The sequence below is a fragment of the Azolla caroliniana genome, unplaced genomic scaffold (assembly GCF_043228905.1).
Source record: "Azolla caroliniana isolate FFs.n. ecotype wild unplaced genomic scaffold, voAzoCaro1.0.p SCAF_4, whole genome shotgun sequence".
In the NCBI taxonomy this organism is placed as follows: Eukaryota; Viridiplantae; Streptophyta; class Polypodiopsida; order Salviniales; family Salviniaceae; genus Azolla; species Azolla caroliniana.
In genome coordinates this window covers 2,749,162-2,763,937 of record NW_028230439.1, presented here as the reverse complement: position 1 = coordinate 2,763,937, position 14,776 = coordinate 2,749,162, and positions in this window count along the sequence as shown.

Here is a 14,776-nt window from a genome sequence, read left to right as displayed (position 1 = left end):
ACGACAGTGGGTGGAGATGATGACAAGTGATGACCGACAATAGATGTTGATGAATGACAATGACTGTGGGTTACGACGGCATGGCAACCAGCCAAAGGGCAAAGCCTCGAATTGAGGGTTGTCTGAGCTTTCAACTCAAGCTAGAGTAGAAGGCTCAACCTTTGATTCAAAGTTTAAATCAAAGGCTCCGTGAAAGGAGTAGCCTTTGACTCATGAGGTGCCTAGAGTCAATGCTCCCCATTTTGAAAAATTACAAATTTAGCCTCCCCTAGTGAGGGGTAAAAAATATTATAAGTTTTTTGTTTTTGTCCTCCTTGTGAGCAAGTAAATGAGTGGATATGAGGAAGTGTGAGTATGACAACGTAACCATGTGATGGGCCACGTGGGCCTATTACGAAAAGAGGGCTCATTTGGCTTGACCATTAGGTTGCACTTTGGCGTATACCATCGTAATTATGAGACTTCAGGTTAGGTAACATACCAACATAGTTTGTGGTAAACGAGGGGGAAATAAGAACTCTTGACATATATGTTTCTTTTTAAAAACATATATGGGCAAATGCCTTGCATATCCCTTATATGCATAAAGCATTAAATATTCAACACGAGCAACCTTTTTGGTTAGCTCAACTGTTAAATGCATTTGTTCTCAAGGTCTTGAGTTCAAATATGACCAAGATTATAACACATGTTTAGACTTTAGGTCTAAGTGTACTTCGGGGTCCTCGTAATATGACTTAAAGATCCAAAACCACATGGGTGGGCACAAAGACATAGTTTATTGTTAACATTTTTTCGTGTTTAAACTATTCATGATGCAAACATACATGGTTAAGCCTCGGGGAGCCACCATGAAAAAATTGATATAGAGATCAGGGAAAGACATGCATTTGTCACCCCCATGGTTTTTAAAACACCTTTGTGTTACCATAGTAACTTGATCTTGGACCTCATCTCATACGTTGTCGTGAAGAAAACCGGCCATAGGCGGAATCGGAGAAAAAGGCGCATGAACCGGCTCTTACATTGGTGGACGCGAGAATTGATATTTTGTACATAATTCATAGTTAGGTCGGTTGATGTAAATACTAGGTAGTACACATTTATTAGGGGATTGGTGCGTATCTCTGTCGAAAGGGATAGGGAATAAAGCGATTTGACTAGGGGAGAAGGGTCTCCCCTCGGCAAACTATTTAAGGAGAGAAGGAAGAAAAGGCACGACGCGTTGGCGAGGACGAAGTGCTGCTTCGGAACCGAGTGCCGAGCTCTCTCTCCTCCGATCGTCGTTCTCTGTGGGTGTCGGGAGTTCGCTGCCTCTGCTCCATGGACAACCCGTGTGCTTCTAGCAGAGGCTCTCCCCCCTTTTTGTTTCTTCGAGTCGAGTGGTTGTCGTCTGTGTGCGTGAGTAGGACCCTGTGTCAGGTCCATTACCGGTTTGCCGGTTGTAACTATTCGAGTTGTAAGCTACTGATTATAGTAATCAGATTCCTGTTTCTTGCTCTTATTTTCTTTCTGTGTGTCTGCTACTCTCTCTCTCTCTCACTCTCTCCTTGGTCCAAGACCCTTGTGGTCCCACCTCTTCCTACACGCACGCGCGAAACTTCACGACATAATTGGTGAACCCGACGTGAACAGGCGGCAAAGGAGTCGGAACATGAGGGGATCAGAGCTAGGAGAGGCAATGGCGGTAGCCGTCGACTGGCTGGTGAGCGCTCGTGAGGGGACGGGTACTCTCGACAGAGCCATTGAATCGATCGTCGGCAGCATAGGCCGATTCGGTGGGAAGAATCCCACAAGTTATTTGGAGGCTTACCGGGCCGAAATGATCATGAGGGATATCCCGGTGGACAGGCGGCTGTTCGGATTCCCTTGGGTGGTGACACTGAGCATCCACGTGGAGGTGCTCGAGGTGCTGGCCGGATGCCAGACTTGGGAGGAGTTCGAGCTGCAGCTCCTCGAGAAGTACGGGTTTGATGACTCGCTTCGGCTATTGAGGCGGGACTTCATGGTGTGGGTGGAAAGCCCCAGAAAAGGGAGGAACACATCGGCGCTCCTCCAGGAGTTCGAAAAACGATTCGCGCGGCTATCGACGGTGGACTAGATCGTGCTCGAAACGAGTTGAGTACTACTGTTTGTCAAGTCGGTGGATGCGCTCGATAGGGAAAAGGTGGGTCCCCTATTGGAGATGGACGAAGGGCTCATGGCAGACTCGACCGTGGTAAAACGGGTCTGCAGCCGTTCGACAAACGGCGCGAGTGGAGCGACGAAAGCTCGTCAGAGTCAGGACCGGTCCCGGTGAGGAGGCTCGAGGAGCCGGTATCGGTGTCGGCCGGTAGGAAGGAAGAGACCCAAATTTGGCTGGAGTCGGGGTCGGCATCGAACGACGTGGTCAAAGGCCCATCCGGAGGAGCGAGTCTGGAGGAGCTGACACAGATGGTGCGCGACCTGCAGATCGCACAGGCCCGGAGAGACAACAACGAACAACCTCGCGACCGGAGGCCGCCAACTGGGCAGCGGTGCATGTGGTGTGACGTGATCGGTCACATTCGGAAGGATTGCGCGGATTTCGCCGATGCACTCAGGACCAACGTGGTGTACCTCTAGAACGGGCGGGTGCACACGAGCGAGACCCAGAGAGCCCTAGAACTGAATACGGGGCGCGGTGGAATGAAGAAGTTGATGGAAGAGGCCGCGGCACGGCATGTAGAAGCCGTTAACTACTCAGTGTCGGCGGGAATTCGGGTCGGGGGTGATGAGACCCGGTGTCGTGAAGGATTTGCTTCACGATATAAAAATAAATTTAAATATTGAATTCAGTAATATTTCAAACACTTGAACCCACAACCTTATAAACCAAGCAAAATGTATATACCACTAGGGTAGGCTATTTGTTTTTAAAATTGTTGTCAAGAATGTGCTTCATGATATAAGAATGAAGCTATATATTGTATTAAGTAAAATTGAGAGACTTGAACCCTCAACCTTGTATACCAAGCACCAAGCATACACCACTAAGCTAGGTTAGTTATTTTAGAATGCGTTTTCATCATTATACTTATCCCATATCTATTTTCATACATAGCCATCATTCATCACATGCAATGCATGTGCGCCAAATGGCGATCGTGCATTACATGTAACTCATGCATTGCATGCATGCCATGCTCCCATACATTACCATATGCATGGCAACACTTATATAAAGAGGGGCAAGGAAAACAAGAGGGAGGCAAGAGAGGGTGAGAAAATAATACAATTAAGTAAAGAAGACTAGCTCATTGGGTGGAAAACCTCTCGTTTCAAAGTTGAGGTTGTGGGTTCAAATCAAGGGTCGGTATTGAAAAGATTCATCTTATGATCAAGGATTGTAAAGTTGGTAAAATATTATATTTTTAATATGCATTATGTTTATATCATATACTCTTGTTTCTAGAATCATACTTTGTCTCAATCTTCTTTCTTGAGTCATACATTGTCTCTATCTTTTATCTATGCTCGTCTCTCTCTCTCTCTCTCTCACACACACACACACACACACACACACACACACACACACACACACACACACACACACACATTATTCGTAACTCTTCGTCTTACTATCCTTAACCATTCTATCATCACCATACAAGCCTTATTAAAAGTTAAGTTTCTTCAACTCCCCTTAACCTTAGTCCCCGCGACTTCGCCGCACGAACCACAACTACCCCGACACATTTGGTGAACCCGACGTGAAGGCAGCAACGAGGAGAAATGGAGCAGCAAATAAGGGTTATGTGTACGATGATGGAACGAGTGATGCGGGAACAAGGGATGATGGCAAGCATCGACAAAGCCGTCGACAATATTCTCGCACGAGTAGGAATCTTTGAAGGTATAAATTTAACAAGATTTCTGAAGATTTATAATGAAGAAATGCTTAAACGCGGTGTCGACGAAGCTGCAAAAATTAATAGCTTTAGTTGGGGAGAGCTAGACGCGCAGGAAGTTGAGGAACTGTTCGGCCGATTAGGGGTTAAGCTCTCTCTCACAATGGCGTATAATCCGGAGGCGAATGGAAAGGTGGAACGCAGACACGGGCCGATCGTGAAGGCATTAGTACGAGCGTGCGAAGGACATGTCGGTAATTGGCCGTGGCTCCTACCCTATGTGTTATGGGCTGACCGAACTATGCACAGTTCGATAACCGGGTTCATGCCGACAGAGCTAATGTACGGGCAAAAGTCGATCATGCCGATGGAGCAGACGATTTCCTCGTGGGCAACAATGGACTGGAGAGACGAGATGAGCTGGGAAGAGCTGCTGGCAGCGCGGATTCACTAGCTCAAGCGAACACCAGAGGACGTGGTCCGAGCGAAGGCAAAGCTACACACGCCAAGAGTGAAGAATAAAGGCAGGTTCGACCGGACGCACCAACTACGACCGAAGAAGATTGAGGAAGGCAACTGGATGCTGGTTTACGACGGTAGTCTCGACAATCAGCACAAGGCAACGCGTAAGGTCGCAAGGAGGTGGTTCGGGCCCTACGCCATAACGAGTGCGAACAACAACGACACATACCATCTCGCAGAGCTCGACGGAACGCGGATAGCACTATCGTTGGCCGGGAAGAGGATCAAGGCATTCAACAAGCGGCACAAGGACGAGCCGGACTCGGGGAGCGCGGGTGACGGTGATGACCGGGCCAACGACGATTCGGAGAGCGACAGTTGACCACGGGCTGGTTTTCTATTGGTATTTGTCTCTCTTCAGCGCATACCGGTGGATGCGCGGTTTGGTGGGGGTGGATATCGTGACGAAAACTAGCCATGGGAGGACTCAGGAGGCGAGGCGCGTGAATCGGTGCCACACGGATCGACATTTAAATTGATTAACTTTATACCTTATTTAAGAATAGGTCGCGTGATAGGGGTTAGAAAATCTACTCATATCTCTGCCTGAAGGGACATAGAATAAAGGTGATGTAACTAGGGTGTAACGGCCCAACCCCAACGACCTATAAAAAGGGGGGGAGAGAGACTGAGAGGGATCACGTTTTGGGAGAAAGGGGAAGGTGTTGTCGGACTGGGGACCGACCATTGTTTCTGTGTGATCTCTACAGGTTTTTGGTCGGTTGCCTCTGCTCATGAGGAAAGCCCGGGTGCTTCCAGCAGAGGTTCCACTGCATAACTCGGCTGTGTGTGTGTGTGTGTTTGGTTGGTAACCGGCGTGCCGGTTGTAATATCAGAAAGATTGTAATCACTTGTTAATCGTAATCGATTCGTCTTGGGAAGTGGTCTCCTTGTTTTATTGTGACATTCTCTGATCTGTTGTTGTCTTCGTAACCGGACATGTGCGCTCCTCTGTCTAACTCGCGCGTAGTTGTGTTCTCCTCTGAACCGGTGAGCACGGTGCTTGCCGGCAACCAGTACTTGCTGATCCATCGCTTCCGTTCTCTTCCTTCTCTACTTTCGCGCACTCCTCGGTTCAGGGCCCCCACGGTCCCGCCTTTGTTTCCTGTGCGCATGCATAACAACGTGAGAACGTGTCATTAGTTTACAACGTTGTCGCGTTATTACGCGCGTGCCTGTAAAAGGGACGGGACCACGGGGGCCTTGGACGTGGGAGAAGAGGGATGCCAAGACAACCGACACCGAACACGACCCGGGTGCAACCGAACACGAGAGAGAGAGAGACAAAGGAGAGGAAGAGCGTGCGCTCGACACCAACTCTTATGCACAGGAAGCAAGGGTTGTGCTTCCGATACCACCAAATACACCGAAATGCACAAACAGATACGAGTATGTATATTACAAGGGAAAGAATACATCCCCAGCTTCGAGCCAGAACAAGGTAGGTTAGGTTACAATAGTAGTCTGCTGCCAAGCCACAGATCGGGGGAGCTCTCAGGCTCGTCGCGCCGAGCAGGGCTTGCACAGGAGATCGAGTAGAAACAAACCCTAAATAGACACGAAGTCTCGACCCATGCGACAAAGAAGAAGGAGAAGAAGAAAAAAAAAACTACCAAGATAGAACTTCCTAACCCTAACCTAACGGTATACCCTCTAACACAAAATGGGCAATCCCTTCACAAAGGGCGCTCCCCTCCTTTTATAGAACAAGGAGAGGGAAGCGTAACAATGTGATATAAATCCCTTATTATATGGGATCCTCTGTCCCGAATTAGCTACTGTCCGGCATCATGATGGCGCCCCTATCATTTACACGCTTCGTACAAGGGTGAGTGCACATGCCCCACCCCGCCGATTCTTCCGATATTCTCCGATTTCTCACTGTGGCCCGAAATCTTCACGACATCCACCCCCACCAAACCGCACGCCCATTGGTACGTGCCAAATTTGGAGAAAGGCGAACGATTCGGGCTGATGAGAAACCGGTCCTCCGTGGCCTGCATCCCGGTTTGCCGCGTCGACCGCGGCCGGTTTGAATTGTCTGCTCCAGTTCATCCTTTGCCTCTCCGTAGGCTCGTTCGACCTGTCAATAGATCGTCCGCCGTGATCCCGTAGCACGCGTGCCCTATTGTTGGCCCTCTTTTCGACCTCATGCACACTTCTCGTTCCTTTAGATTCGTGGCGCCCTTCGCCTGAGGAACACCTCGTAGTAGCCAGCTTGGCCACTTTCGTCTTGCGTTGCTGCCACCGTTTTGGAGCCTTCCGCTTGCCGTCGTCCCCTCGCCGCCACCTTCCTTCTCCTTGGTCTTACGTTGCCGCGTCGGCTCGAACTGCCAAGGTCTCCAGGATCTGGTGTGGAGGATCCCTCTCCAGCCATCTACCTTGTTTCCAGTCTCCATTCTGCGTAGTCTATTTACGCGCACCCGTGTTCTCGTTCCCGACACCACCGCATGCCGTCTTCCGCCTTGCTCGGCACCATCTGTGCCGAACACAACGGATCCTTCTTGGGCCTCCATTTTGTTGGATCACCGAGTTGTGTACCAAGCGCGTCCGATCTTTGTCTTGCTGACCCTGCCAGTCGGGCCCGTATCTGGTTTGTGGCCACCTCGCCGGCCTCATACCTCCTTTCGCTCTGTTTTTCGTCATCCGATCACGTTCGCCTGCCGCCACCGATCTTTCCTATAAGACTCACGGCTCTTGGGCCGACCGCCGGATCGGTGCGAGGATCTCCGCGAGACCTCCCCTTTTGCTGTCTCGGTTGCCCGCCTTGCCGCCGCCACCATTCTTCTCTCTAGGTCTCACGCTGGCTCTCGTTGCCGGCTGCCGGAGTCTCGAAAACTGGTGTGTGTAAGGTCGTGGTAGCACTGCTTGCCGTTTTCCCGACCTTTGCGTCGGCCTCTTGTGCTGGTCACGTTCACCTGTCGCCATCGATCTCTCCTATAGGACTCCTGCCGGCACTCGGGCTGACAGCCGGATCGGTGTGAGGATCTCTGTAGACCGCCCATCTACAGACCCTTTGCCTTTGTTCCCTCGCCGCCACCGTTCGCTACTCTAGGTCTCACGCCGACTCTTGGGCCAACCGCCGGAGTCTCTAGAACTGTGTGAAGGATCCTCCTCGCGCCTCTGTTTAGTCTCTGACCCTTATCCCGGGTTGTCTTTGTTCGCAAGTCGAGAGGGTGGTTCGCTCCACACCCTCCCCCGTGGTACCGACGTACCGTGCTCCCGGCCTCTTCATAAGCCTGCTCTCTCCTCTCTTCCGGATCAGTTATCCGGAAGTCCGTTCCGCCCTGTTCTCGTCTGGGTCCACCCGCCATTCTCTGGATTGCCGGGTCCCGTTCTCCTATCGCCACCGATCTCTCCTATAGGACTCATGCCGGCACTCGGGCCGACAGCCGGATCGGTGTGAGGATCTCCGTAGGACCGGTCTTCGTTCTCCGCTTCTCCCTCGTACTTCTCCCAAACTCGTTGTCACTCTCCTCGCTATGCTCCCGCCTCCATCTTCCATCTCTTTCGGTGTCACATTTCCATGTCGGCCGAACTGCCGAAGTCTCCGGACAATATGTGGGGTAACCGATTTCGTAACGTCTTTCGGCGACTCGTCCGGGGCCACTGACCCTTTTAGTGGTGTCGGTGGAAAGCATCCGCTCTGTGATCAACCAAGCCTCGCCTGGGCTTGATTCTCCAATGTCCGGAGTTTCGGCTCTGATGCCGACCTTGCCGGAATCGTTTTGAACCCTTGATCACCTTCCTTTCGATTCCCGACCTTTGCCCGATCAGTCTTTCTCCCCATGTAAAAGGGGGCGGCTCGTTCTGCACCCTCTCCCGTATCGGCACCCTCATCCCGATTCTGGCCCTAGTCGAACAATCCACGACTAGATCGCGCTCCAACCGAATCGGAGTGCCGCGCGATTCGGTCCCCGGTCGGGTCGTTTCTTGGTCACTTCATTGACCTTCTCGCGGGCCATCTCCCATTCATCTTCGTTGGCATCGTGCCAGGACTCTTCGATACTGTCATCCATCTCCTTGGTCTCACATGGGCGTAAGGGCCCGAACGCCGAGTTGTCCGGATATGGTCCTGAGGGCTCTTGTTCGTTCCTTTCCCGTATCGTCTCGCCGGCGATTCTTGGTCTCACACTGCCGCCTTCCTCCTCTTGGGGCTCACGTGGGCACTCGGGCCCGACTGCCATCGTCTCGGGAGCAAGAGTGGGAAGACGTGAAGAATCGCCCGTCCGTTTTACACCCTTGTCCATAGCCACCGGCTCCTCATGGTCGGTGGTCGTCTTCTTACCGATCGCGGAAGCCCCGCCTGGGTTTGCTTCTCCAATGTCCGGAATTCCGGGCTGACGTGCCCGAAACCGCGGGACCCAACGTTCCGATTCTGCGATCGGTACCTCGGCCGTTCTATCTCCGCAAGCCGAGATGGCGTTTTGTTTCGAACCCTCTCCCGTGGTACCATGGTACCAATCTTCTGACTCTTCATGGGGCTCGCGGCCTCGATCTTTCCTCTTCCTCGAGCATCGCCTCGAGAGCTGCATACGCCTCCACAATCTTGGCCCTGAAGCCAAGCCTTGCTAACTCTCTTTGCCATTCGGCCTCTTCCCGCTATGATGGCATGCCGTCGCGCTCCTTCCCCTTAGCCTTCTCGGCTCGCTCGTCATCTAGCCATTGACATACTCTTCCGACCTTCGACCAATCCTCCGTGAGGCCATTCGCTCCATCCTCGTCTTCGAGCTCAATCCCGATGGCCTCTCGTTCCACTCGATCGATCGACTTAACGAACAACAGGACTTTGTCCGCCCCCACCAAACCTTTTTCCTGCTCTGGGAGCCGAGCAAGCCGTTGCTTGAACTCTCAGAACGCCTTCGTTGCACCCCGGTGGGTCTTTGCCGATGCTACCCAATGGTCGAAGGCGCGTCGTCCACGGCCCCTCCGCCGTCCCCCATATGCCTGTAGGAGCGCCTCTTCGAAGGCCTCCCATGAACTATGAGCTTCTTGGAGCTTCTCCACTTCTGCATGCATACGGACAACGACGACCCGACAGAAGAACTCCAGCCTCAACGCCTCGGCTATGTCTTGCTCCTCCACTTCCGCATGCATACGGACAACGACGACCCGACAGAAGAACTCCAGCCTCAACGCCTCAGCTACGTCTCGCTCCTCCATTTCCGCGTTGTAGGCTTCCAAGTAAAATGGGACTTTGTCCCCGTTGAAATGGTCGACTCTTTCGACCACTCGCTCAACCGCTTGCTGCGCCATCTCTCATCTTGTTTTTGCTCGTCCCAACTCCCTCACCGCTTCGACAAAAAGTTGTGCGAAGTCGTCTTCTTCCAGCTCCATTCTCCCTTGCCGCCCTTCACGTCGGGTTCACCAAATATGTCGCGTTATTATGCACGTGTGTGTAAAAGGGGCGGGACCACAGGCGCCTCAAACGTGGGAGAAGAGGGATGCCAAGACAACCGGCACCGGACACGACCTGGGTGCAACCGAACACGAGAGAGAGAGAGAGACAAAGGAGAGGAAGAGCGTGCGCGCGACACCAACTCTTATGCACAGGAAGCAAGGGTTGTGCTTCTGACACCACCAAATACACCGAAACGCACAAACAAATACGAGTATGTATATTACAAGGGAAAGAATACATCCTCGTCTTCGAGCCGGACCAAGGTAAGTTAGGTTACAACAGCAGTCTGCTGCCAAGCCACATATTGGGGGAGCTCTCGGGCTCGTCAGGCCGAGCGGGGTCTTGCACAGGAGACCGAGTAGAAACAAACCCTAAACAGACACGAACTCTCGACCCATGCGATGAAGAAGAAGAAGGAGAAGAAAAAAAGAAGAAGAAACTACCAAGATAGAACCGCCTAACCCTAATCTAACGGTATACTCTCTAACACAAAGGGAGCTCCCCTCCTTTTATAGAACAAGGAGAGGGATCCGTAACAATGTGGGATAAATCCCTTATTACATGGGATCCTCTGTCCCGAATTAGCTACTGTCCGGCGTCATGATAGCGCCCCTATCATTTACACGCTTCGTACAAGGGTGAGTGCACATGCCCCACCCTGCCGATTCTTCCGATATTCTCTGATTTCTCACTGTGGCCCGAAATCTTCACGAAAAGGTGATACTAATAGACCCGATGAGCGTCAGGGTGAACCATCATTTGTCGTAAATCTATTTATGGGAGAAAAAAATGAAAGAACCGAAGAAGCAATCTGGGCCAACGGTAGTCTCATTTTAAGCTCTATCCCATGCCAAATAGTATGAAGATTGCATATGTCGGCCGAGAACTAGGGGGTAAGGCCGCTTCTTGGTGGCGTGGGCTCTGCAGTTTGGGGAAATTGCCCGATACCTGGATAGAATTTGTCACAGTTTTCAAGGGCCAATTTCTTCAACCTCCACCTCAAATCGAAGCAGCACAAGCTTTAATGAACCTCTCTAACAAGAAGTTTTCCTCACTAGACGATTATGTTCACCATGTTAGAACCCAAATCCAAAAATCGGGTCTAGATGGGGACAATTGGTTGATAACTTGTTTTGTCAATGGCATCCCCAATTCAGACTATCACTGGATAGTGCACGATAAGGATCCAAAATCCTTCGAAGTGGCCGTTGAAATAGTTCTTCGCTATCAACGCACTTCGAAGAAGGACCATAACAAACCCAACGAAGCGCCCGGGACTAAGCAATCGCAATTCGTTGGGAAACGCAAGACACCCAACGAATTCATGGATCACGATTGTAAGCAACAAAATCCTTTTTATGTTAGAAGAACATGCTAAACATGTCTGCTTTGTTTTACAAACATTGCGTGACAAGCATTTCTACGCAAAGATCTCAAAATGTGAGTTCTTCAAGAAATCAATTACTTATCTTGGACATCTCATAACTGAATGAGGAGTTGAAATTGATCCTTCTCGCATCAATAAAGTCAAACTTTGGCCCACTCTTCGAAATATTGGAGAAGTTCGATCATCCCTTGGTTTTGTCGGGTTTTTGCGAAAATCTATTCGTAATTACTGACCTTCTCAAAGGTCAAATGCGTAAGTCTACAAAACCTATTGTGTGGAATGCTACACTAGACCTCGCCTTTAAGGAACTCAAGGACTTGGTGTGCAAGGCTCCTTCGCTTCTTTTACTAGACCCTTCACAACCTTTTCAGGTTGAAACTGATGCAAGCGATTATGCTATTGGTGTCGTCCTATATCAAGATGGTAAACCAATAGCATTTGAGAGGAAGAAACTTGATTATGCTCAGTGTTGGTATACTGTGCAAGAAAATGAATTATTTGGAGTTATTCATACGCTCAAAACATGGTGCCTTTATATTTATGCAAATCATTTTGTGGTAACTATGGACCACGAGTCATTGAAATATTTTGTGACCAACAAGACCTTAGAGGTCGTAAGGCACGATCGGTAGATCTCATCCAACACTTTGATTTTTCCATATTATATTGTAAAGGTTCCATGAACACTATCGCTGATGCACTAAGTCGCATATGTGAAGTTAACATGCTTAACTGCATTGAAATAACATCATATCTTTATGATCACCTTCGAGGAAAGTATCCTGATAACAGTTATTTTGTGAAATACTAGGCAAGAGTTGAGTTTGGAACAGACACCACCACATCCTTGAAGGAATCCTTCCACATTGCTAACGGTCTACTCTACCCAAATGGGAATTCTTTTTTAATGCCATGATGCACCCTCAGTAGGTCACCTTGGAATACATCGTACACTCGTTCTCATCTCCACTCAATTCTATTGGTCTAAGATGCGTCCTGACATACATAGCTATGTGACTAAATGTCACTAGTGTTAGGTTAACAAAGTAGACTGACTTAAAGCCGCAAGACTTTTCCATCCCTTGGACATTCCCAATAATAAGTGGGAAATTATATCCATGGAATTTATTGTTAGCCTTCCTCGCGAGTCGCACCCAAAAAGGTCATGATGCCATCTGGGTTGTGGTTGATAGACTAACTAAAATGGCCAGATTTATTGCTACTTAAACCACGATAATAGCTCCTGAATTGGCTTAGCAATTCGTTGACAAGTTATTTCGTTTTTATGGTTTACCGATGGATATCGTGAGTGATCGAGATCCAAAGTTTACTAGTGACTTCTGGACGCAAGTCTTTAAGAAGTTAGAAACGACATTGAGCGTGAGCTCCACGGATCATCCTCAATCCCATGGACAGATAGAACGAGTAAATCAAATTATTGAGGACATGCTCCATGCATATGTTGGTACAAAACCAACAAAATGGGAATGTTATCTCCCAAATTTGGAGTTTGCTTATAACAACTCCAAACATACATCGACGGGATATAGTCCTTTTATGTTGATGTATGGTTTTCAGCCACGAGCCCCGATTGATGTTAATATATGTCATCATGATGAGTTGTGAAGTACGCCATTAGGAATAATACTAAAGACGGAGAAGGAATTAGTACTAGAGGTAGAGGAGGATGAGTACTATGAGTACTTAAGAGAAAAAGATGATGTGGAACTCACAAGAGAGAGAGAGAGAGAGAGAGAGAGAGAGAGAGAGAGAGAGAGAGAGAGAGAGAGAGAGAGAGAGTGCAAGACTGGAGAAGGGAAGAAAAAGTGAAATTGTTTTTATTGTTGCGCTCTCTATCGGTAACGGAATCGAGCATAAAGACTTGCTTGGAAAGCCCTCGATTAGAGCTTCGTAACGAGATATAGAAAGTTAAATTTGGTGCTCTGCATGAGAAGCAACGATTAAAATAAAGAATCTTGTGTTGTTGGCATCCACATACTTAACACACATTGCGGGTCTTCGATTGTATTCATCATCTTCGACCTCTTCAATCGGGTGAGTTCCGGTTGTCTTTCTTGTTCATGGAAATCTTTTATTATCCTGGATGACTATCACATCAAGAATAATGGATATAAACATGAATTCTTCTCAAAACACGTTCGCGTTCACAAGTGGAAGGATTGCGCATTCCACTTGTAGAATCTTCTTAAAACGAAGCAAATACACCCTCTCTACAAAAATTGGATGCACTAGTTGAGGAACATGTGATACTAGTGCTTTCATACCTGTATTTAAAATTGATCTACTCTATTGCTTAGGTGATTCACACAGGATCAAACTCCGAACGATAACGCAAGTGGAACCATTATCAACACACTACACAATCTAAGCAGCAATGGAATAGAAACATAATAGTTTTAACAATAGAAGACAAAGATCCATAATAACAACTAGACAATCATGGCAACAATTGTAGGGCCATGTTCTGTTAAGGTTAGCTTGGACCAAAATCAGCCTCAATTTAAACTAATTCATGTTTCTCCATAAATTTGGTAGTCAGCTATGCACGCGGTGAAACCAATGTCATAAATCTACTAACCAAGTATATAAAAATAAAATTACAACATATAGAAGATTATAAAGAATAGAATCCACTAGGTAAAACCCAAAATTTGTATTCAGTGTCATTTTCTTCATAGAGTCTATTATATAGCAATCAATTCATCAACGTCATTTTCTTCATCATCTTCTGTAGAACTCTCTTCGGCTATACGTGCATTGGCTTCCCCTGTTAGCCAAGCCAACGAAATATCTTCTATAAGCTCATCATCAAGCTCTATTAGCTCCCCCGGTTCGCCGGCTAACGGAGGAATAGGCTCTCGCGAAGCAGGTTGAAACCTTTATGTATTAGCGAGGTTCTTTGCACCGACCTCCTCATCCTGGTCTGGGCACTCCCACAAAGCCTTAATCCGCATATTAATAAATATAACCTGCTCCTCGTCCTTCTCCAATGCAACTGTATTTCTAAAGAGCTTCAATGCACATGCAGACGTCGTTCCTGTGAAGTAAGTAACAAGAAGATTTAGTTGTCAAACAAACAAGATTCGGTATTGGTTATCTCAAGATCGTTACCCTAGTTCGAGGAATACCTGTGCTAGAAAAGAGATCTAATATCCAGTCTCCTTCGATAGAAAACATCTCGATCAAGCGCATCATAAGTCGCTGAGGTTTTTGATATGGGTTGACAAGTCCCCGTTCTGTCGTGGTGACATGTCGCAATTTTCGTGTCACTGCTGGATATACCAACAGATTTGAACCTCCCACTTCATTAGAATGCTCCTTGATTCTCTGTTTCTTAATTTCATCGAAGTAGCCAACCGTGATGTATTCAATGGCATTAATGAGCTGAAAAGTTGGCCCTCTATTTACATTGGTCTTGATCCTATAAAAAGTAATACATCGAGTTAAGAATAGATTGAACAACCTTAAGAAATGCAATATAGTGAAAGACACCTATAAATAATCCTTACCATGCAAGGTTCTCGATGCCATGGCAACGAGATCTCAAAGCTTGAGCTACCGAGTACCCTTGGTCCA